Raw genomic sequence first — 25444 nt, forward strand, 5'->3', positions numbered from 1 at the left:
CGTGCAGCCCAGGCGGGGGGAGGCTCAGGGTTGAGACCTTCTGCCCTGCTTCACAAAGTGTTTACTATGCGGGGTGTAGTGTTTCGCACAGTTCGATGAGGAGAGGGGAGTTTGAACAGGTTTTCCCAGTGGCCAAAGAGGAGCATTCCTGGGAAAAGATGAGAAAAGGACTGCAACTGGGGTGTTCTGGCACAGGTGGTCAAAATCATGCGGATGTGTGTAATCCTATATAAAAATAAGTCTGTTTACCAAATCCTGAATTGCAAAACTTATGCTCGTATATTACCATCACCACTAGGAATGAACACTGATTTCAGTAGAAACAAAATAATGCCTTTGTATGTTTCTGATGAAGTTCAGAGGGTACAACGGGTGCAACAAGTGCTGTGTGAGTTTCCCAGAGAACAGCTCTTTGGCAAGAAGCGCAGCTAATCGTTTATTCCAAAAAGGGGCCCTAGCCTGCTGAGTAAAGAATATCTCTATATACACAGTTCTGCGTGTAACTACCCGCGAAGGGACAGGTTAAACTGTGACAGACCGGGCTGCTTCTTCTGTGACTTTTTGTAAAGTGCACTTACTCCATGTGTGTGATTTCACTTAACAGCCTCACTTTTATGACAGGTTACTCTGCCCCAAACTGATGAAATCCACAGAATGTTATCATACTCCCTCGTGTAGTGGCTTGAAGACAAAATCAGAAATTCCTGAAACTCTGGTAAGCTCTCTGCCTTTGTTTTCTTGCTGCACAATAAGCTTATTAAGTCTAGTCTACAAAAGCTTGCTGCTGTTCAAATGCATATTAGCTTCTCTCCTCCTAACCCAGCTTCTGCACCTGAGTCAAAAGTGCCAACTTTGGAAAAAGAACCTTGGAAAACTGGTTCCTATTTCACCATGTTGTACAGCTCGAGCTATGAAATATTAGTGTTTAATAAATCTAATTTCTTATCAGCTTTTCTTACTTTTGATTAGTTAATGTATGCAAGGATGAAAAGTATTTCTAAAACAACAAAAGAGAAGCATTTGTCATTCTAAGACAAACAAAGCTGCTTTGTGCATGCCTTTTTTTTTTTTTTTTCATAAAAGGGCTAACCTTTTTCATACTCATTTTAAACTACAAGGCCAGGAATCCAATGAAACCATGAAAAATAATTTATAACTGAGCCAAGTTTGAAGTTGAATCTTCAGAATGAAGTCATCTAATCACTGGCTCACTGTGTTTGTTATGGAAGATCTGTCTAGCGCAGTGGCTCCTAAAGTTATGGAACAAGTGCAAATACTAGAACAAGAAGATGGGCTTGACTAATTTTCCAAGGGATTAATCCTTCCTTCATCTGATCATGAAACAAAATCCTAGCTCAGAAGCATTCAGTCCTTCAGAAAACAGATCTGGGTCAGTGTCTGAACTATGTGGTCTGGCCTATCCTCAAGCAGTTTTTCAATCTGCTGTGCTTGGCCGCTTTTTAGGGAAGGGGCCAAAAGCTCCAGAGATTCAAATGGAATGAACCATTCCATGGGCAGCAAATGAAGATTTCTGCAGTAAAAACAAGTACTGAGCTTGGAATGAATGAGAGAACTGGCATAAAGTGTTTTATTTTGCTTTGACCTTTGCAGTTTGTTATTTAGAACACATGTAGTGTTGGACTCTCAAAAACATTGGAGACAGACAGGCAGAAGCCCCCGGGAGCTGGTAGCTGCTAGCCCAGGTAAGTAGGAAAGCCTGTGAATGTGTGCAGCCAGACTGAGCCCTCGCTAGTTCAAGCACTGTTCCTACCTATTTTGTTAGTTAAAAGACTGAGAATAACACAGTGATTCACAATGTCTTTTGAGGGTGATTGGTGGATTGCAAAAGAAAATGAAGTCATTCCAAAAATCCAAGTTAGGAAGTATTTTACTATGTGAAGATGTAATTGCTGAAGTTTGTACTCAGAGTGCCAAATCCTGCAATGTGCCAGAAAGGAGCACAGCTAAAGCTTGGGGAACATCGTTCCCCTTGGCTTCAGACAGTCTCCTTAGAATGCAGGTAGGAAAAAAAAAGGAATTTCAAGGCTTAATTTGCTTGAGTGGCACTGCTGACAATGCAGTAGCCACTGCCTCGGTGAGATTTTACCCTGTGTTGGGCTGCATAACTGCTCACACTGCATTCCCATAGTGGCTGAGTGGCTCACGTACCATTAGCAGAACATGTGGAGACATGTACTTTAGGAACCACTGTGCTAGGGATACAGTCAAGCTGCCACCCACATGGGCCAACTGGCAAGCTAATGAGCACTTCTACTATAAATGTTTTTTTATTATTATTTTTTTTTATTTTTTATTTTTTATTTTATTTAATAAAACAGATTTATGTAGCTGGCATGCACTTGCCCTTTTCAAATCAGCATCTCTTTGAGAAATAGCTGTCCAGTCACTATGTTCATTCCTTTACCAGATCAACCAGGTTGCTCAAACTCGACTGAAAGCACCACTACTCTCCAGTTCTGTCTATGACTTCCACTTGAGATAACCATACCAATCTCCAAGATTTTTAAAAGTGCAGTAAACAAGTCACTGATTTACTGTTTTACTAAACTGGGCTATTGCACACCTGAAGGCACATATGCACAAAGAAGGGAAATGGCATACTTACATGCTAGAGAAAGATTCCTGTTCAGTACATAATCATATGTGCTAAGCAGAAACCTGCCAATGTGCTCAAATACCTGGAAATAACAATATTTTAGCATTCAAATAGCACTTTGAAGCCATTTACTAATCAATGCTTACAAGGCTTCAGGAGGAAGAGGATGGAGCAAATGAAGAAAGACCAGAGTAGAGACCTAATTCGAAGGGTAGCAACACAATCTGTCTCAATGCTATGAAAAGAGATTTTAATTATGAGACTGTTCTTCTTTCCTTAGACATTATATTTATTGCTATGCCAACATTAACACAGGAAATTTCAGTAGTTGTGCTGCTACAGCAAAGAAGGAAAAAGAGTTGAATGAAGTAGGAACACAACATTATTGTTGTTATTAAAAAAAAGAAAAAAAAACTCCTTTACTTTAGAAAGATTTCTGCACGCTATTTACATTTAAGCAGTGGTAATATTATTAGTCACTGCAAGAGTAACTGGTTGTTCCCTTGTTCTCACTGACAATACAGCAGGGATAATTTTGGATTAAGCTACATGTTTTATGAAAAATATACTTGATGTTTGCTGGTTCATGTCAAAAGAATTCCCTGTGTGACCCATCAAATATCACACCTCATCCGGGGGGAATTTTATTCTACTGCAGCCTTTTGTTGTTGTCTTTGGATCCCTTGATGTTGTTGACATGTAGCCATACGGATCAGTTGTTCTCCAAAAATTATCCAATGCAGCTTTGAACCAAGGCACCGACCTCAATAAAAATTATAAATAAATAACACAACAGATCACAGATTCACATGCCCTTGTCACAGATTTCCCTGATATTATTCATATCCCCACATAAGTACTTATTTCCAGTTTGGAAACTGCTTTTGGCAGGTTTATCTGGTTCAGTAAGAGCATAGATGTGGGGTGAGTCATTGGTCTTGCAATATGAACTTCCTACCATTTGCAAAGGAAGTAGCAGATTTTTAATTTTATTTATTTATCTATTCATTGGGGGGAGGGGGGCTGGGAGGAGGAGGGAAAGGGGTTATTTGTTTAGAAAACCGGAGTTTTCTCTGCGTATTAATTTGATGAACGAAGTAGCTGGTTTGGGTTTTGATTTTTGTTTTGTTTTGTTTTCAATCAGTATGTACCTTCAAGAGATTTCTGTGGAGCATTTTGCCAAGATGAGCATTTTTTGCAGGACATTCTGTGAACTGGGGTGGGACCTATGAGCAAAATTCACAGCAGGACTCAATTGTGGAGTGACAGGGCTCCCCAGCTCTGCATTCAGCACTCAACGCTTTCACTTCGATGCATGGGAACTACTAAGTGCCTAAGAACTGGTTTTCTGAGAAGTCAACATTATGAGTGCTAAATATTAAAGCTAGCCAAAAGAAAGTGCCAAGAAAGACAAGATCTAAAATAGACTTTATGTTTATTTCCACATAAGGTTTTTGGCTCTGAGTTTTTGGCTCTGAGAAAAAAAAAAAAAAAAAAACTATAGTCTGTTAGTTAGTGCTTTCTCCAGTACTGCTGCAGTGTCCATAACCTACAGATAGTGCAGGCATCTGAGAGACTCAGTTTCAGACGCTCATGCAGTTAGGTTTGAGCACAGTTCTCCTGCTTACGAGGAAAAAGTCGTAACCACAGCCTAATGGGTAGTTATATACCCATTGCACAACATTTTCCTTGCAGTTTTTCTTGTTGAAGCTGCTAATGCATTTTGTAAAAATTCATCAAACTGGAAGGGAGAAAAAAAAAAATAAAAAGAGAAGATTTTTGTTCTGCAGCTCACAGATGTCATTGCAAAGGCAGGGAGATTGTTCTACATCCCTACTATGGTTAGAAAGACTTGCTGCATAATACCTTGATACTTCCACTCCTCCTTTAAATAGGGCTCAGATTGCAATGTCTACATTAAAGCATGTCTCTCACACCAAGAACACATTAACTTTTTCCAAGCTGTCTTTTGTGCAGAGATTAAGCCAGGAGAGACTCTCTGAAACTTGTACACAGTTAGACAAAAGGGAGGAAATCCCAACTGGGGTTTCAGTTAACATCTAGAACAGCTCCTCTTCCCAGGATGACAATGGTTTCACACACATCAAGCAGTGAAGACCAGCATTTCCTGGGTTTGGTAGTAGTCCAATAGGGGTTTTAAAGGTTTCAGTGGTACCTATGTTTTAGACTTAAGAGGTTCAGGTGAATTCAGCTTGCACGTTTACCACAATTGGAGTGCAATGAACTGCTACTATCTTGCCTATTTAACCTCAAGTTTTCCACTCAGGCAGGTTCTTTGCTACTAACTATCTTGCCTGATTTAATCATAAGATTTCTACTGAGGCAGGTTAGTTGTTTTTCTCTTCTTTGTCACCTGCTTGCCACTGAGCTGAAGCAGCAGCGAAGTGCCATTCACACTGTCCTCTGTGGAGCTGTTGAGCTGTTTGTTTGCTGATGGCCCCAGCAGGAAATGTTTGGTGACCAGCTATATAACTGCCCTCTTGTTTGCCCAGTGGGCTAAACAGAAGTCTATTTGGGGCTTCTGGAGATTAAAAAAATTGGTTTTGTGGGTACCTGATAGCCCCTTTCGTGAGGTTATTTAGGCCTGCTGGGGGAATATTGCAGTCATAAGACCTGTTTACGTGTTAAACACACACACCTGTATGTACAATCATATAGTGTTTGTTTCTTTAGGGATCTAGGCTAAATACACAGATGAATGTACTAGTTCCAGTGCAGGTATAGCTTTACTGAGCTGGCATGACATGTTATTCTTTTCTTACTCATGTTGATTCTTTTCATGCCAACTATGAGCAGGCAAGGAAATAGAGCTGTTTTAACTGTGAACTAAAAGCAGTACTGCAACCCTACACAGTAGTCAGAGGTAGGAGGAATGAAATACTGCAAGTTATAAATGAGCAGAAATTCTTCTCAGCTCTCAAAGGTGGATAATCTTCTCCATCCCATAGCCAACAAGAAACTTTGCATTAATAAGAATGGATATACTTTGGCTAAAGAAACCTAATTAGAGAGTACTCCCTTCAGCATTTGCAACTACCATTTTCCATTCTTTTTCTAAAAGTAGCATCTTTAATGCTCTTCCAAAAAAAATGATCTCCAAGAAGACAAGCTACACAGGTCACTAATTTCTGAAGCACTGGATAAGTAGAGAATTTTACAGTGCCCACCTGATGCCAACAGTTATTCATCTACAATTTATAGCATCAGTAATCCTTCTTCAATCTACCAGGCCAATGTCTTGGAGTGCCAGGAACCTGTATCCCCACTTACTGAGTAGGAAGAATTTGAACATCAGTTGCAATTGCTGTCATCTGCTGAAAATTCAATACCAAATTTAAGGATGTACTTTTAAGTTGCACATGCCTTTTCAGAAAAGCTGATTTCACCTATTAGGAAATAGAAATAGGGATTCTATATACTTGAGCATTTAGAGAAAAAACCCATGTACATCCACTCTAGGAGAGAATTAGGGATGTTCAAACTGTGCTCATTTGTGGTCAAGTCCTGCAAGTCAGGACAAGCAATATGTGTCAAACCTGGAGATTTCCATTCATTTATATAAAACAGACTTTGAAGAGACTTGTTCTTCAGTAGAGACGTGACCAGGGAGGTGCAGGATAGAAGTGTCTGCTAAGTGACATGATAAGTTAAGTAACATGATAAGTAACATGATAAGTTAGGCCATTCAGACCAAGAGATCATAGGACCTGGAAGCCACCAGAAAACCTCCTCAACCCAAACACATTGGTGCCTGTCACATCAGTCTATAATTCCTATACTGACCCAGGCAGAAGACACTAAATGCAATTTGATGTCTTTTTGATTCTCTGTGATCTTTATTTGGCTAAGAAAAATTGTTCCAAACCTGAAGTACCAGTACACCCCTCTCTCTCTTTATACCCCATCTCTCATGATTATTTTTTGAAAGAAGTTTTTTTACTAGCTATAAATCTGGAAAATAATTCCCTCCCCTTCGCCTCACCTCCCACTCAGTCTTGCTGGGGCGTTGCTATACACACAAATACAGAGGCACGAATACATGTGTGTGTAACCAGAATGCTTTCTTCTTCACAGCTTCTCTGAAGTAATATCAAATACATATCTCAGATGAACTTTGGAACCCACCAGGCTCAAGATGGTTTGAAACCAACCAAAACAGGCTGGGTGGTGCCCATCAGTTTAAGGAGCACCTAAGTAAGTACAAATCAGAATCCTCTCCAATAAGGGAGAGCTGGTAAAAAGGCCTGATCAATGCCTAATCTTCCTAACACTGTAGTAACATGCCCTCTGCTTCAAAAATACACTTAAAAATATATACCCTTTTGGCCTGTGCATAGATTTACATAGCAATAACACAGCCAAGCAATTAACTAAAAGTAAGTCTGATTCTGCAAGACAATTTCCTAAATGGCATGTATCACTTGAAATCAGTTAGATGACTACAGCTCTCTTTTGGTTATAAATGCTGTTCTTATAGCTTTGAACCCAAGGTCACAGAAGCACGAAGTATTATCATGGCACCGTGTCCTCACAGCTGGCCACACCAACAGGCCTGGGACCAAGTGCTTTTATATGTTCATAGTTTTGGGCTTCTGGGCATAAAACACAGTCGCCTATGTAACAAATACCTCATGTTTCTTCCCTGTCCTGTGTTCAGGTAGAGAAGATGGAGGTTGGTTCCCTTCTTACAGGGGAGAGACTTTGTTGTAAGAAGAGCGTGCTGCAGAGGACATAGGACACAAAGAGTGACTACTGATTGCAATGTGGTTTACAGGGTCTCTTTAGGCATCTTTTGACAAAGACCAGGTATGCTGTTTTAAGAGGAAATAATGGAGTATGGACAGGAGAAGAGAGCAAAAGAAAAGCTGATTGGAGTTCTTTCAGTAAAACTGGACTTTATTTTTTTTTTATTATTATTATTATTATTATTTACTATTTATTTATTTATTTATTTCCAGCCATTTCAAGGCAGTTGCTCAGAATCAAAAGATAGCTCTAAATCAGCAGTTCATTTATTTAATAACTTTAAAGGCCGTTCCCTATTAAACAGGACATGGAAAATCTGTTTCAAATTAGCAAATTGAATAAGTCAGAAAACAAACAAACAAACAAACAAACAAAAAAAAAACACTTCAGTGTTAAATTTTTGACTTTATGACCAAAATCTCAACCTGAACTGATGCTGTGTCCATACTACTAAATATAGAAGTGCCAAAACCGAAACTCTGGCCCTGACTCTAAGTGGCCCAAACTGCCTCGAGCATCATGTCTTAGGACAAGCTCTCTGACCATGTATACATTGTATGGCACTTGGCCCTGGCTTTCTTCTGTTCTATGAGTGATGTTCCAATAGTCCTCAGACATAATCATTTTTAATGGTGGTTGTTTTTTTTTGTTTGTTTGTTTTTGTTTTTCAGTTCAAAGGATCTGAAATAATCTGAGGGTGGTATTCCAACCCACAAGAGTGAAATTTCTATGGCATGAAGCTGAGGGGGTGTGTTGCATACCCCAGTGTATGCATGACACCATAGGAACATACTGGAGGATGCAGAGCCCCACGGAATAGCCCTGGGGTGGAGTGCATAGACCAGTCTTATCTATACTGTTTGGTGACAGCTTCTGGGAAGAGGCTGGACCAGAGCAAGGGAGCAAACAGCAGTTAAGTGGTGTAGGCTGTCAAAGGAATGGGTTTGAGCTCATGTCTTTTTCTCTTTTAGCCTAGACATACCCAGATAAACTAGGCAGGCTCCTCTGTAGGCTTTACCATCCCATGCATCCAAACTCCAGTTGGGTACACTGAACACAGGGTGACAATGGGTGTTGCCGAACAGAGCGCAGTTCTTGCAAAAACTCTATTTTTTACTATTTTTTTTTTTAGAAACAGTCAGGAGGAAGTCAGCAGAAGGTTGACTATGTGAGTGAAGGGAGACTAGTGGATATAATAAACCTGGGCCTTTTTGTAAGGCTTTTGGCACCATCACCCAAGGTATTCTTCTCAAACTGAGGAGTTATGGGATGCACGAATGTCTTAAAAATGAATATACTGTCACGTTCAAAATCAATGACAGAAAGCCAGTAACAAGTGGAGTGTCTTGGTGGTCCAGTATTGATCAAGATCTTCATCAAGATTTGGATGACAAGATCATCACTATCATCACCATCTGCTGCACACTGAAGCAAATTCAAGATGATGTTCAGTCAAGGAAAGTGATTCTTATTTCAATTTGAATTTGATTCTTATTATACCAAGAAGCAAAAGTTTAACCCAGAAGGGCTTTGAGAAACATGATTGTGCTAAGAACTTCATGATATCCTGCAGGGAGAAGAAGTTCAGTGTCTCAGAGTAGAATAACTCCACACATCAGCACAGGCTGGGAAATGAATTGCTGAGCCTTAATGAAAGGGGATCTGGAGACTTAAGTTGATGTCAGAATGAAAATGAGCCAAGAGTGTGCTCTCACTGCAAGTAGTACAAAATGCACACTGGGTTACATCAGGAGGAGCATGCCCGGGAAATCAGGGGAAATTATTACCTCATTTACTCATCTCTGGTGAGACCAGTTATGAATCCACCAGGATGTCAAGAACCTTAAAGAGCCTGGTAAAGAGCTTTCAGTAGTAGCAGAGAGTATTATTAGGCCACAAGCACATCTTGGGAAGTTGAGATCAGCTCTAAGTTTAATAAATTAACATAAAGCTAAGAAAACAAAAAATAAGTTCTGCTCAGTGAAATTAACAGGCTGAAAGGAAAGTCATTGCCGGAAGGTATAGTGTAGACCACAGCAAGGTTGGGACTACCACCATAAAACAGAGAGTGAACAAGGAGTGACACCAAGACTGCTTAAAAACGGGTATTCTGAAGTCTTCATCTTACTAGCCAAAATAACCAGTCACTGGCCCAAAATGCTACAGTGTAGCATGTCATCTGGATATAGGATGCAGGCTAACAATTTTTAAAAGCCCAATACAGGAAATGAAGAAGCAGAAGTTCTGAGATACTGTAACAAGCAGTAAATGGCTATATTCCATGCCCAAAGGGCAGATTGATTTTGTGCTCTTCTAAAAAAGTATCAAATATATATTTTGTAAAAACAAATAGAGTTTTGGTAGTAATAGTGAAGAATGTTTTGGCTCTGGGTATGGAAAAGTCCAGAATTTTATCTACATGAAACAAATACATATTATGTTTAATGTCATTACAAAACTGAACAAAAAAGCAATTATTATTATTATTATTATTATTATTATTATTATTATTATTATTATTATTATTATTATTATTTAATTATTATTATAAATTAATATCCAAATTAATTAATACAGAATATAATCATAGTGTAATCATTATTATATTTAATAATAATAATAATAATAATAATAATAATAATAATAATCAGAAAACAATGTTCAGAATTAAAAATCAAAGACAATTTTTGAAGAACATTAGTCATCGCAGACCCAAGTCTTAAAGTTCAGAAAAAGTATCAAATATAGCCAGCACTTTGGGTTTAATATGAGCAGGTCAATCTCACTTAAAAGCTGCACACATTGCTTTTTGATTTGAATGAATGGTGGAACAACACCGGCAGAGCTACAGCGGTGGTCTTTGATGAAACAACAACAACAACAAATAACAACAAAACAAAACTGATTAAGATTATTAGTAGGGATTGGCTGCATAGACAATTGCCAAGCAAGAGATCCCTAGGGAATAGAACTTTATTCAGAGGCACCATACCACGGAACACTAACTGGAACAGAGAAGAATTTAGGTAAATATGCTGAGAAGTACAGGAAAGACACAATCACTGAAGAGTCTTCAAGCTCTCTTGAGGGGTATGCGATGAACAGAGATAGCATACCAAAATACCCAAAGCTTGTAATTTTACTAGAAGTAGAGGCCAGGTAGAGCAGGTTTTGTAGGAACAACCAAAACCACTATTTACAGTAGCACTGGAAAAGTTGCATCTTAAATGCCAAGTTGTGTTTATTAGGTGGAATGTATAAGCACTTCCAGTTTCTGTCCTAAGATAACCTTATCAGAAAATACAGCACTAAAGCATATCATGTGTCTCTTTATTGCTTACTATGTAGTTGGTAATGGCCAGCAGCAATCACAGTTCTGTGGGCATGATCTCCCTCTGTCTGTGGTGAAGTACACATGAAATATGGACATGATACTGTTGCTTTCTGTGTCCTCTGTCCTGTCAATTCATCACCAGTGCTATCAAATTCAAAAAACAGCTATTCAAAATGCTGGGCAGCAAGGCTGTGTTTAGCCCTGGTCCCTTACTGAACTCTGTGGCTGCCAGCATAACTGAGGATTTAATTTAGGTTTTCATCACCCAGCACTGAGATACAACATCTAGAGATGCAAGGCCACAGGTGTTTAATAGAGTGTAGCAAAGCTTTACAAATAAGTCTAATTATTATTCATTAGCATTGCTATTACATTGCTGGATAAAGCTAAGGTTAGGAACCCTGCTTTGCTACAGTTTAGTAAAAATAAATATTGAGAGACAGTTCATGGCAAAAACACTCATTATTGAAATGGTGAGGACATTCCCTATCATCTTCTACATAGGGGACTACGGCCAGAGTCTAAGCCTTGAATACTTCCAGGTTATTAGTAATTATAAGTATTAATGTTAACACAAATATTAGTATTGTGGGATGAGGGGATTTTGAGTGCATGTAAATACACTTTGTAGAAAGACCTGAAAGTATTAATCCACTTACTGTGGTTCCAGGGAGCTTTGCAAAAGGGGACAATCTAACCACCAGAAAGCTACCTTGTGTCATGAAGCTTTCACTGGATTGCCTCACCTTTGTTGATGAACCCATCTGAGCCACAAGATCATGTTGTTAACAGCATGAATAATACTGACTTCATCCTGGGAGAATAATATGAATGTACTGAAACAAAACATTTTAATCTGTGAGGCCCCATATCTGAAAAGACTGTCTGTACAACAGTTTGTGTCCTTTCAGCTCAGAAAGACCCTGAGCAAACTGATAAGGAATTACATGAAGCACACTGGTTTCTGAATGAAAGATTTCCTGTTTAGCATGCTTTCCCTGCTGGAATGCATTTATTGCTTTGTTTGTCCCACACATCATAGTTTATTTTCTTCTCAGAAGAAGCTCTTTAAAAATTATCAGAATTTAAAAGAGGACAAAAACCTGTTGCATTTTTTATGACCAATCTTTAAATGGGGTATCTCCAGAAATATTTGGACAGAACTTCAAAGCCATTTTGGTAGAATCTTAAGTAACATGCTGAAAGTTTTCTTAACCCAGAAAGGAAACCTTGACCATAACTAGATATCACATTGTGAAAAGCATACAAATCTGTTTGCTGCAGTATTTAGAACAGTATGAGTTATAGTCCATTGGGAAACATGCCTTAAAAATAGTATTATGTAGCATGGACAAAACTGAAGACTATTTACTAGTTTCTTTGTCTGCAGAACCATTGGCATACCTGATTCTTTCTACTGGCTTATCACTGTCATTAACTTAAAAACATAGACTCCCCAGGAACCTAATTTAATATGATTTTCTATCTACGTCATTTGATGCTGGTTTTCAGAAATTGGGAGAAGTGACAGTTCTTGCCCCCCAAAGGGGGGAAGGTTCTTGACCTCTTCCTTCTGTGGGTGTGATGATTTTCTAGGATGGGTCCCTAGGATGGAACTACCTGCAGGAAGCCCACCTAGCTCCGATCCACCAGCTGTCCATGAGCTCAGGAGTTTGTTTAATGACAAATTTGTGATCAGGCAGTGGGGGAATCAGGTGGACTCTGTCCCAGATGGATGAAGTTTGTAACCTCTGCTGCTGGAGAGCACCCTCACCATGAGGTTAAATCCTTCAGGGCTTTCTTTCTGGAAGAAAGAATCCACAGTCTTGGCTTAGACCCTCTTTCACGTTAATTTGCAGGAACAGATTATCAGAGTGTTGGTCTAGGGCAACTGCTACAGAAAATTCATCCTCACCTATATCCAAGTGGCTTCAAAGGAGTGTCTCGCTGTAGGGGAATAGCCACTTAGAGTGTTACAGAGTAATTTTTACTCCCTGTGTGGATGATAACACAGAGCCAGCCAAACACTAAAAGCCCAAGGGGAAAGAAAAAGTGGCTCATGGTAACTGCTGGTACCAAAAGCATCCTGAATTCACCAGCTGCCAGTGCCTCTTAGAAGTTTGTTGGAACATAACTTTTTTCAACAAAAAGGGAAGTGCACTTTTCCAGCAGCTGCAGGGTACTGAATTAGACATTTTTAGAGCCACATAGTTGCCATGCCCACTGCCAACACCCATCAATGATGTACTTGAGAGTTTTCCTGGCTAAATATCAAACTTCCCTGAAATAATCTTCAGGAGCCTCAGTTAGTACATTCAGTTAGTATTGCAGAAAAGTGGAGCCAGCAGATTTGGTAAATATTTAAGATTGGGATTAGCCACTATTTTAAAGCACTTTCATCTGATAGATGTTCACATGTTCTATGACACCCCAAATCCTTCCCAGAGTTAAATAACAATAGTTGCTTATTATTTTATCTGTATTAACCCATAAATTATTAAACTTAAATCAGTCCCTTTATGTTGGAGGTTTGCTTACAAAAGTGGAAGAGGAATTAAATGCTATTTAGGCCTGATTTATTTCCACTGAGATGGTACTTCCAGTTAGAAGGAAAAAATAAACATTGTAAAGGGTGCTTTGTTCAATCTTTATTTATTTATTTAATAGAGACAGATCCCTGAGCCTGCTTGAGCAGGGAGTATGGTTTAGGTGATCTCCAGAGGTTCCTTCCAACCTCAACCTTTCTGTGATTCTGTAGTAGCTGGCATAAAACTCACCTTCTTGTCATTTGGGCTGTTTTTCACTTAAAGGATAAATGGAAGTGGTAGCTGTTGCTTTTGATAAAGTTTAGCTGCTTTTAAGATAGTTCTAAGTCTAGGAAAGTCTGCTGAGGGAGCAAGTAGACAAGATGACAAGGGGTCAAGATGGTCATATATCAGTGTACAATGCAAAGACACAAACTGAGTAACTCTGGAAGCTGAACAATGCCTTTTTCTGTTTATTGCTTTGTGCTCAATCTACTGATAGTGCAAATATTTGGAGAAGAAAAGCAGCATAAGCATCACAGAAGCATGTAGAGAGACTAAAGCATCCTGGAAAACAAGGGATGTGACCCTGCAAGAGACTGGAAAAAAGGGTTTTGAGCCAAATTCCTGTGGAAGGAGTCAGAGAAATTCAGTCAGCTTCTTGTATTTGTAACCACTGAACAGCACAAGTCTTCAAAATGGTGGACCTTAAGAACTGCACTGAAATATAGAGGGGATTCAGAAAAGATACTAGGTGTCAGTACTACTGGTAGTACTAAAGACTTGCTGTATACATTAAAAACAAAACAAAACAAAACAAAACAAAATAAAAAAAATAAAAAAAACAGGCTGGTAGCCTCAAGTCTTTGAGTAGGAATCAAGGATTTATTCTATTGATAGGAAACCAAAGTTGGAAAGAAATTCTCAGCATTTTCCAAATATTACTGTTTTATTATTATTATTATTATTATTATTATTATTATTATTATTATTATTATTATTATTATTATTATTTATTTTTTTCCCCTTAAATTGAGAAGGCTGCCAAGCAGCTTCCAGAAGAAAGAACATAACCAGTAGTTTCATATCAAATTGTAGAAAATTAGTGTTGAAGGGGACTTGAAGTGGGAAAATGTTTTCCTGTTTAGAAAAAGAATCATGTAAAAGTTGCCATCTCTTATCAAGTTTATTTAACCTCTTTTAAAATCCTCCAGCAATGCAGTTTAAGGATTCCCTTGGTAATGTCTTCAGTGTCATATTATTTGAAAATATCATTTTTTTCCTATTAGTTCTTTCTTATCATAGGCTGAAGGCACCTAGAGAACAAAATTTCTTTCTGGCTTTTAACGCTCTTGGAAACATTTCCATGTGCAGGAGAGTTAGCTGTTTGGGGATTTTCCTTCTCTGTATTTCTGTGGTGTTTCTACTGATTGTCTTCTCCAGCAGCCTTTTGAAAAGCAAAACAAGCTTAATTTTGAAAACATTTCCTCATAAATCATGTTTCCTGAAGTGCTTGCCAGGATCCTAGTTTTCCTCTCAAGTTTTCTCTGTGTTCTTTACATCTGTTTTGTTGTTATTTTTTTAACATGCAGTCATGCAGTATCCAAAGGTGTCACTGAACTCTTAGACCTTAGAACTACTGATGAGTCTATCTATAGGTTTATTACTCAAAGGGGCTAAATGAAATGCAAAATTTACCTTCTGACTTACAGCACTCCTCCTCTCCTCCTAATGTGTCTCAGAAAAGTATTTGCTTAGTTGCACAACTATTTTTTTTTTCTTCTTCTTCTTCATGTTCTGTTTGTATATCTTTTTATGTTCCTGCTGCCTTTCTGGCTTTTTCCATTTGGGCTATGATTTCTTCCTTCTAAGATTTCTTCCTTCTAAGGTAATAATATATATGTATGTCTTTCCTTCTTTTTCATGTCATCATTTTGATGACAGGTTGGTACCAAGTGCTCACTGTAAGTTTGATTTCTATTTTAGTGATACATATCACTAGCTGAAGGGGGCTATTTCATGTGTCATCCCTCTTGGGTAGCAGTTATTGCAACCTGCTCTCAGTCACATCTCTGAATTTTGTGGTTGGTATACAGTAGCTTTATCTAGCCCATATGTTGCTGCTTTCATTATGAGAATGTAATAGTGAAATTGTACCCAAGGTTTTATTACAAATGCAATAAATCATGTAAGTTTTCATCTCATGAGTTGGATGGGTTTTCATGTCAGAGAAGAAACTAAATTTCCTTAACATGTTTTATTCTTGACAAAACTGAACTGGCCATTTCTTAGCATGATATTATCTTCCAAGTGCTTACAGGCTATTTCATAATTTGTTCCAGTAGCTTTCTGAGTTCAGTAGAATTCCCTGGATTTGTTCCTCTTCTTCACTTCCACCTCCTGAAAAGCAAATATGACATTCCCCCCTTATAAGTCCTCAGAGCCCACCTCACAGCTGTTAACGTGTAAAGGTTCTCTCTTTTAAGGATTTTTCTAGCAAATGCAGGTAAAGAACACAATTCATAACACACTTGTTGATTTTAGTTATGTTCATCTGTGTTCCTCTTTCTTTCCAAGGTTTTAGTTTGGTTGATATATTTTATCTCATCCTCCAGTCTAGATATTTTAACCAGAGTTTGGTTAAAATATTTCTGAGATAATGCCTATCCCACATTTGAATTCTGCACAAAGAGCCAGAGTTTTTGACACACTCTTGATTGCATTTTGATAACACAGTTCCTACTTTAACAATCTACCATTTGTCATAACCATGCAGTTAGCAACAAAAGGTCTCTGTTAAGCATGTAATGCCAGACACAATCCCAGAAATCAGTGCTGCTAGACAGAGAAAACTATGTAGCATAAGAGGTAGGAAGAAGCTAGATGAAAAACAAAGAAAAAATATGGAGTTGTTGTCTAGTTTCTAGATAAATACAGATAGACGTTTTATTATGTTTAAAAGTGGAATATTTCCCTTTGGCAATAGAAATCAGAAATCTAACGAGGGTGAATATTCCAATTAATAAAACAAAAGTTGCAAATAATATTTTGCTTTACTCTCCACAAATATATTTGGTTTAAAAAAAAAAAACAGCAATACCCTAAGAGAGGTCTGTGTGACAAAAAATAAATTCTAATGATTCTACTGATCATAATAAACTTTTGTTAAATTGAACAAAAATTTGTAAAAATAGTGACGCTTCCTCCAGCACTGTTGCTTTACAGACCAGAATAACACTACACTGCAGCCCAGATTCAGCCGTTGGCCTTAATAGATATTGTCTTAGAAATGTTCAAAAATACAGTATAATAAAACTTCAGTTATAGACAGGGGTTTTGTTTTTGTTTTTATTTGTTGGTTTGGTTTTGTATGCTTGCTTACTTGTTTTGGTACATATTGCTCTTTAAATTCAGAAAATAATCAGCATAGGTTCTCAAAAAGATATCATAAAAAAGTGAAAAAAATATTCATGGTACTTTTAATTTCTCTGTAGAAACCTTGCAGCACACCTATTAAATGCGGTATCGATAACTTGCAAATAGCGGAAAATAACATCATTGACTCAGAGCTTCACATTTGAATTCTTAAGAACAGTGTCCAGTGAAGTGTGTAAAACTTCATTTAAAGGGAATTAGCAGTGGTAAACAGTGTCCAGTACATAGCAGCATTCTGTGTTTGTATCACTAAATTGTGCAACCAAGGAAGGATTCAGTAAGTAATGGCCCTTTATACTGTGCAAGAAAAAGCAAAATCCCCTTCAGGATGGTATTATTCCTTAATCAAGTCTTGTTTAAATTATTGCTTTTCCCAAAGGGAAGGGATTTGGTGACCTTTTCAGGGCATCATATTGAAGTGTGTTTTGTTTACTGAGCACTTTCGAAACAGCTTGGACCAAAATGCATTTTTGCTTAATAAAATGTATCTGGACTGGTTCCACTACCCTCCCACTCAGCAAAGCCCACAGGACTAAATGGGTGTAACAAAAAGAAGAATTTGGCCATTGACCTACAAGTCCAGTGATTCATACTGGATCACATAAAACTGGCTCCCTGGTAAGTGACTGTAGCTGAGGGCTGCTGCTAATGTTGAGCGTTCCTGCTACCACACAGCATGCGGGATATCCTAGGAAGGGACCTTTCCAGTGGATTTACAGAATCCCTGAATGGCTGAGGCTGTCAGGGCCCTCTGGAGGACATTTGTTCCAACTCCCTGCTCAAGGAGGGACATTCAGAGCCCAGGACCATGTCCAGGTGGGTCCTGAAGATCTCCAAGGAAGGTGACACCACAGACTCCCTGGGAAACCAGTGCCAGTGCTCCATCATCCCCACGGCAAGAAGTGTTCAGGTGTAGCCTTCTGTGTTCCACTCTGTGCCCATTGCCTCTTGTACTGACAGATTTGCTGCAGAGTTGAGGGGATAATAAGTATCCTGGCTTGGAGAAAAGAAAGTCTGTGTCATATTGCTAACTGACTTCTCTTCCAAGCCCAATATTCAGACTTAGACTCACAAAATCATTCAGGTTGGAAAAGATCTCTAAGATCATCTAGTCCAACTTTTAACCTAGAACTAAAGTCCACCACTAAACCATGCTAAGTTCTCAATATACAAATTTCTTGATGGTGACTCAACCACTATCCTGGGCAGCACATTCCAGTGCCGCACAACCCTTTCAGTAAAAAAATTTCTCCTAATATCCAACCTAAACCTCCCCTGGTGCAACTTGAGACCATTTCCCCTTGTCTTATCATTTATCATACTTCATACTTTTGGATTTTTCTCTGTGACAAAGACCTTGTTTATGGGCCTGGAAGAAGTGTGGACATTTTGGTCAGAATCTCATCATCATACCAAGATGACCTGGTATGGAGGTGTCTGATTGTTCATATCTGTATCTTTGCAGGTGCTCTCCACAATGTAGAGACAGACATATAAATCCCCACCTGGGCATTTGTGCCAGGGTTCCTCTGTGAGACTGCATCCTTGAGGCTGCTCATCTCACATAAGCCTGAATATACACACTCCTGCAGATGAGTTATTATCTTATGGGAAGGGAAGCAGGGAAAGGATATATCTACAGTAAATCCTATCCGTCTATTTACCAGGTATTTGCACCTGTGTGTTATTTTCAGATCCTCTCAGCTGAGATCTGTGGAAGCACAGTCCTTTCCTTTCTTGGAAATGGGAATACCATATGGCCCTATGCATTTTATTTTAGGATATCAATGTACATTATGTATGAAGATTTCCTAATCCAGCAGATTAGCTAGCCAAATTGGCCAACCATGTTACTGGAGTGTTTTCTTGTTCCTGGAGGGCCCCAACCCTGGATATGTTCAAGGCCAGGCTGGGTGGGGCTTTGGGCAACCTGGTCTAGTGGGAGATGTCCCTGTCCATGGCAAGGGGGGGGTGGAATTGGATGATCTTCAAGGTCCCTTGCAACCCAAACCATTCTATGATTTTATGATTCATTCCATGATCCTAATTTTCTCAACCAGGGAGTTATTCTCTCTGCCTGGAAAAATTACCAAGAAATATTGTTTCAGAGAAAATGTTTTGGAAGCATCATCCCAAGTGGGGATTAGTCTTGTTTCAACTAGGGTAATCTGGAATCAAAAAATGCACACATCTGAGAGTGCTTGCTGACATGTGAATGTGTATAGGTGAGACTGACTCATAAAAGAGCACTACAGGCTGTTTTACAACAGTATTTCATAATGTATCTGATCCAAAACAAAGCAGGATTTGCTTGCCCTCAGGGATCACTGTGTACATACAGAGGAAACAAAGGGCTTACATCTTTCAACACAAAATATTTCAGTATAAATAGCTCACAGAAATGCAGCTAATCTCTAAGGCCTTCTGTCAACCAGCTGTAGAAGGGGCAGGAAGGGAAAAGCCTTTGGTGAAGAACATCTTCAACATTCAGGGTGGGCTTTTTTATAGGAGGAAAAAAAAAAAAGAGCCTGGCACTTGTTTTCTGCATCCAAAAAGCATAAAGGGTGATTAAGCAGGAAAGCCTCGTTCAGAAACTACTGACTATGTCTTTGGCCATGAGAGAGAGAACTGTGGAATAGGCTGTGCTCTGGCCTTATCTCTACCTTGTTAAATAAAAAACATCCAGGGAAGAAATTGATGCAAATAACCCCTGATTGCCAATAATACAAAACCACTTTTTCCTCTCCTGGGATCTGTTTTGGAGCAATCCAGCCAGTGCTGCCTCCAACAGAGCCCTGACCTGGTGTTGATGATACTTCTCCAAGTACCTTTCTTCACTAGAAATGAGGGCACAACCCAACCAGATTTGCAAGTCTTCAGGACTTGCAGTACCTTTCAGTACCTTTATTATCATACCCACTGACTTGGAACTCCCAGGTCCCCATGTTTTTCCCAAGATATGTGATCTCAGTTTCAAACTATAAAATCACCACCCTGGTGGACCTTGTGGTAGGACTGAGGATTTTCTTCCTACAATGGGTAAGTATTTAGTGGTGTAAATACAATGGGATGACACTGCTGGTTACCTGATGCCTGGTGAACATTTCAGTGAAACTGCGGTATTTTAAGGGCAGAAAGACAAAACCTAACAAATAGTTTGACCATCTAATACCAGACAGAGGGTTTTCTAAGAGACATGCAAGTAAGAACATCCTCTAAAAGTAAAGAAAGGGAAGGCAGCTAGGATAGGCTTTGCATGTACATACCTTTGAGGTTCACAGACTTGTAAGAATAACCTACAATTTCTATTCAAACAAACATACAAAATTACATAAAGCACCTGAGCACAATTCTGGGTGTTAAACTTATAAAAGACTTCTTTATATGTTATGTTAACAAAGTTTACAGGACTGACATTAACTCTTCAGGTTACCCAAACTGGGTGACCACCAATCTCAAAGGACCCACCTTCAGGTTTCCAAATGTTCATGAGAAAACTAAGGGAAATCAAGAACAGATTTCCAAAGGGACAGGGAAGAAAGCAGAACAGAGGAATGGTTTTGTTTATTTGTTAGATACACATGCAGAACACATGTTTCTCTCAGTTTTGCTTCAAGATAGTTTAATCAGCAATGTGTTAGCCTGGGAAGAAAGAGCAGCTGGTAGAGGGTTTAAAAATACCCTTTCCCTTGCATACCTTATCTGGTGGTGTAGCTACTGAGTATGTACTGCATACTCATGTACTGATGTACTGCAACATCACTGTGGCCCAAAGGCCTAAGAGCTCAAAGCTGTGAAGACAAAGTGGGGGCAACCACTGGCAATCAGTGCTTTATTTTCAACCGCTAAGCCCTTTTCTGAGGTGAGCGGCAAAAGGAAGGAGAGGTTGCTCTCACTCAGCTCCTTTAGCAATCACAGTGGCATGACTGATCTGGTGACGGTTGCAAGAAAGCAGAATTGCTCAGGAGAGTTATGAAATTGTGAAAGACAGCTTCTGCCAGCTTAGTTTATCTCTCTTTTAATATACATATCCCCTGCTGCTGCAAAGAAGATAAAGAGCAGGTTCTTTCATTCAGCTGCATTGGGGAGAGGTTGGCCTCCCCGCTGGTGGGCTCTCTGTGAAGGAACCAGTCCTCCTTGACAATGGCTAACTGCTGGGAGAGGTGGTGGGCAGAAGTGCCTACGTGTAAGGAAAGGCCAGGAATTGCTCGTTAGTCTGTTTAATATTTCAGCTGCACAGGGACAAAGACTGCTGCATGCACAGCAACAATAATGTGAAAAGTAACGGACTGCAATCACCCACTGAGATATGCTCTACTTTCTGTTCAATTCCCTTCTTTTTTCCCATCTAAAACATGACACTCCATGGTAGGACCAGCGTATAAAACCTCCAGTGTTGAATACATGGCAGCAAAAGCACATTTTATCATGCAGTGAGCAGTGATCCTGCAACAGAACAAACCAATCTCTCTGTGGCCAGACTTTGGCCAAGCCTCAGGCACTCCAAGCCCTAGGCTTTACATACACTGTCCTCACAATGAAGGCCAGAGAAAAGATTCCCTAAACAGTGCATAAACATGATCTAAACATGCAGAACAAGGAGTGCCTAGAGCTCCCCAACAGGAAACATCAGACACATGGGTTTGATGAACGGTTGTCCTGCTTTGTATTTATGTGCTGGAAGCAGGGGAGAAATTGAGTTATCCCTACCACTGTCTGCTGGGGATGAAGAACCTTCTCCCAGGAGCCAGATGACTGCTTTGTGCTGGCTGTCCTTCTGGCCCAGGCACCTTTTGCTCTTGTCTGTACCATGACCCAGCTTCAAGACGAAGACTGGAGCAGTGGTCCCTGCAGAAATGTCTGTTGCTTTCCAGACAGATGCTATATATAAGAGACATTCTGCCATTACTCATGATATATCAGTACTGCTGGTGCAGGCAAGACTTGTGCAGAAGAGTTATGAAACTGTACAAAAGAATTTCTGCTTGCATATCCCATCTTTCTTTCCATTGTGGTCCAAGCTGAACTTTGGGTGTTCCTCTAACTACCAAGTTTCTAGATCCCAGTGATAACCAGGGATTTTTCTCACTGTGTTGTGGCAGTTACCAAGGCCCACAATTCACAGGCTGGGGCACTAGGCTGCAGGGAAATTACGGTGTCTGGGTAAAGTGATGGAATATAGGGTTTCTTAGGCTGGTTGTTTAACATACTGAAATCTTGCTGGTCCCCATTTTCCTTCCCCTGGTATCCTAGTTGCCAGTGACAAGCTAGCTTTGCTAAGTCCTTTCCTTGGATTTGGGCCATAGTCAGAACCTACCTGGTTTAGTTTTTATGCACCTTTGTTATTATATATGCATGGCTCACCTCTATACTTTTCCTAACAACCTTTCCTCTGCCTACAAGAATGTATTTCCAGGAGAATCAAAGCCTAAAAGAGTTCCTTTCCTGCTTATGCTTTAGTTATCCTAATCCACTTCACAAAGAGATCTGTTTTGGTTGAGATCTACTCTGCAGCTCTACACTGTAGATCATATGCCAGGACAAGCCTGTCTTCCAGAGCTTTAATCTGCACATTATTCTTAACTGTCTACTAGTTGCCCTCATGCTATTACACTCTCTTGGGAAATTGATCCATAAACATCACAACTCCTGGGCAGTTGACAGAACATTTCTTTTCAGATCCCGTTTAAATATACACATATGTTCTTCTCCTTGGAGCCTGCACAAAGCCCTGCATTGTCCACTGCACCGGGTACTAAAACTAGCACTGTTGGCTTAAAATTGCCTTTTGCAAGAATTTTCCTCCCCCCTCTCTCTTTTGAGCAAAACAAAGCCTTTTGTATCCTCATGGCCAAAAATGATTCAATAAGGGGAACCACAAGGCATTAAGAGCCCACGGCACCTCTCCCATTGCAATTTGGAGTCCATTTCTGAGACCAGTATGAACAGAGGGGACAAGCCATGTCACTTTCCTGTATAATTTACTTTTCAGAGCATTGCATTCCTGAGGGAATATCTGGGAACAGAGATGAACATCCATTCTATTTTCTCTGCATATCTCCAGAGGTGGTAGCACTGTAGATTTCTTTCCACTACCTGTGAAAAAGGATTCCTGTAACATAAGCACTGTGTTTTGGTTTTCCCTTTGAACCTCCAGCATCTCCATGATTTGCATGATGACTTCTGGCAATGAACAAAGTAAACATACCAGCATTACAAAAGTATCTTTTCAATTCAAGATGTGAGTGATGATTTCTTTTCTCTAGAAACAGAGGAACAAAGGCTTGGGAGGGAGAGGGGAGGACAGGAGGAGAAGAATGCATTAAAAATAAGGTGCAGGGAAAAAATAATTGGAGAGGCTGAGTTGACTGAAGGCTGTACCGAATACAGACACAAAGAGATATGTGTAGTAGCAATGCTTTGCTTCCTGAGTCAGCCTGACCACAGAACTTGTTCAGTGACAAGTGCTTGCGAAACAGCAGCAGAGCACAGCAGCTGTAAATAACAAGTGCCCTATCAGCACTACAGTGATATCGGCAACAACACACACGCTGTCTTGGGAAAACCTGAGAGTGGCAATGAAGGTTGAACACAAACATATAAGGAAAGCTTTTATCACAATACTGAGTAAGAAAGCACGTGAAATTTCAGCTATGCCCATTTAGTCACCTTGCACCTTGTCTGGAAGTCAGACAGTCCAACCCACCCATCCTGCCCAGGATGACTTTAAATATAGAAAACCTCTAGCACACAGCACACTGCTCCTCTGTGGCATGAGAGGAGATACTTCAGTGACCATGGCAGTCCATATAGGACATCCATAAAAGATGGCAGCACAATGTCACAGGAGGTATTGCCTTGGGAACAAAGAAATACACAGTGTATAAAAAGAACTTTGCAAGGGACAAGAAAGGTCATCTTTATTTGTGTCCTGACAAGAGGCAGTTCTCCAAAATTCAGTGTAAATTCTGCCCCTGTTCTCCATCATTGAATGCTTGTAACTTTACAATGTTGCATGATGAGGTATGGCGTCCCCTCAACTAACTAGACAGCTCCCTAAAAGCAATTCATATGGAGGTTAAAGCAAGGCAAAGCCTAAGAATTTAATTTTGCTGGATGTTTGCTGGGCAGTATGCAAGTGTTTCTTAAAAAAAAAAAAAAAAAAGTTTTTGCTGGGGAAAACCAGCAGCAACTGCACAAGTGCCCCAGATACAGAGGAGCTGCAGGGGCAGTTGCAGGAAATCCTAGCAGTACTTTGCTGCTCACCTCTTTGCAGAGCTGCCACAGTGCCACCACTATTGCAGCTGCCCACAGCTTCTCTGCCTACCCTGGCTCCACCAAGACAGCAACAGGCATTTGGGAGATGGGTAGCACAGGAGAGCAGAGCAGACCCTAAAGGGTTATCTTGCCTCATTGGTGATCGGGAACATCCAGGCTGAGCTGAAGTCCTATCCTCTACAGAGGCAAACAACCAGGCTTGGTGTCGAGCTGCTGGAAGTGTCCTGTGGGCAGGAGCTCTCCAATGCTCCATGACTTCTTATGACTGGCTGATAAATCTGGGACAAAGTTACCTTTGTCTGCAGAAGGTGGCATTAGCTAGTCTGGGTTGTTAAATGAGGTTGGAAAAAGCATAATTTAGTTATGAAGCTGAACCATCAATTGCTTTCACAACAGTTTTGTACCAGGTCATATAGTTAAACACAAATTATAATTGTTCATTTTTTTTAAGCCATTTTCTATTTGCTCTATAAACAGACATGTTATAACTGACAGCCTAATTTCCCCCATTTATCTATTAAAGACATGTTCCGTAACTTGAAGATAATAAGCTCACGGTAACTTAATGATTAAAATACTCCTTTCAAAACACTTAACCATGTTTGTGTATTTCTCAGCTAGAAAATGATATTATTCACCCATTGTATTGTTAGATAACCTTGGGCACAGAAACTTGTCCATTCTGAACGTGTAAGCATGGTAACTGGAAACACTACGGTCTTACAAAACAGTTTAATTCACCTTAATTACCCGGTGACAAACCCTCTGGTGATTTGGTTAGATTGCTTCTTGTGCCTAAGCTTTCATTTGCTTCACGTTAAGCGAAGTACAGACATTCATTTTCAGTGAATCAGTGACAGAACCGTAAGTCATCCAAGACGACTGACTCACAGTCCCATGATTGTTAGCAACAGGCACAGTGGACAGTTTTAAATATGCAGCAACACTGTTTGACCGAAGTTGTTGTTTTAGGAAAAAAAGCAAATCAGTTTGTCAGAGATACTCCACACATCAATCAGTTTAATGCACAGTTGAGTCTAACACGCCGTGTGGCACAGCAGCCAGTTATCTGAATTGGCTTGACTGGCAGGTGAGCTATAAACGTCTTTAAATCAATTAAACAATTTCACTTTAGGCTCTTTGCTTGAAATTATTTTAAAACACAAGGTACAATTCCTACTAGACAATCCTGGGAGAAAGTAAACATGCTATGAATGATTAGCCAACCTGACCTCAGCTTTCAAGTGTAACAATGTCTTTTATATGGAAAGTTGGTAAACACCAATGAAAACTGGTGTGTGACTGCAATTAACATTGTTGATTACTGTCGCTGTTTTACCACCCACATTCTTTAATAGGCCACTAGAAAACGTTCTCTTTTCAAAGCTCATTTAGCAATGCTGTCACATGGCAAGCACAGGTCGTGATTTTCACAGTGACATGCCACACTGAACTTTCATGCTCTGCAGTATTTTTGCACACACCTTT

At 39.7% G+C, this 25444-nt stretch overlaps 1 long non-coding RNA gene across 2 annotated transcripts; it reads left to right on the forward strand.

Annotated features, from left to right (window-relative positions):
* The first annotated feature begins 214 nt into the window (after window positions 1-214).
* LOC137851505 (uncharacterized) lies at window positions 215-9870 on the forward strand. 2 transcript variants are annotated; one of them, XR_011093248.1, is made up of 5 exons: window positions 215-715; window positions 1612-1703; window positions 6713-6832; window positions 7296-7444; window positions 8517-9870. It is a non-coding gene; the product is annotated as an uncharacterized lncRNA (long non-coding RNA). The 2 variants fall into 2 exon arrangements; XR_011093247.1 differs by lacking the exon at window positions 1612-1703 and having other exon boundaries at window positions 224-715.
* Window positions 9871-25444: the final 15574 nt, after the last annotated feature.

This window comes from Anas acuta, chromosome 2, assembly GCF_963932015.1.
Source record: "Anas acuta chromosome 2, bAnaAcu1.1, whole genome shotgun sequence".
NCBI lineage: Eukaryota > Metazoa > Chordata > Aves > Anseriformes > Anatidae > Anas > Anas acuta.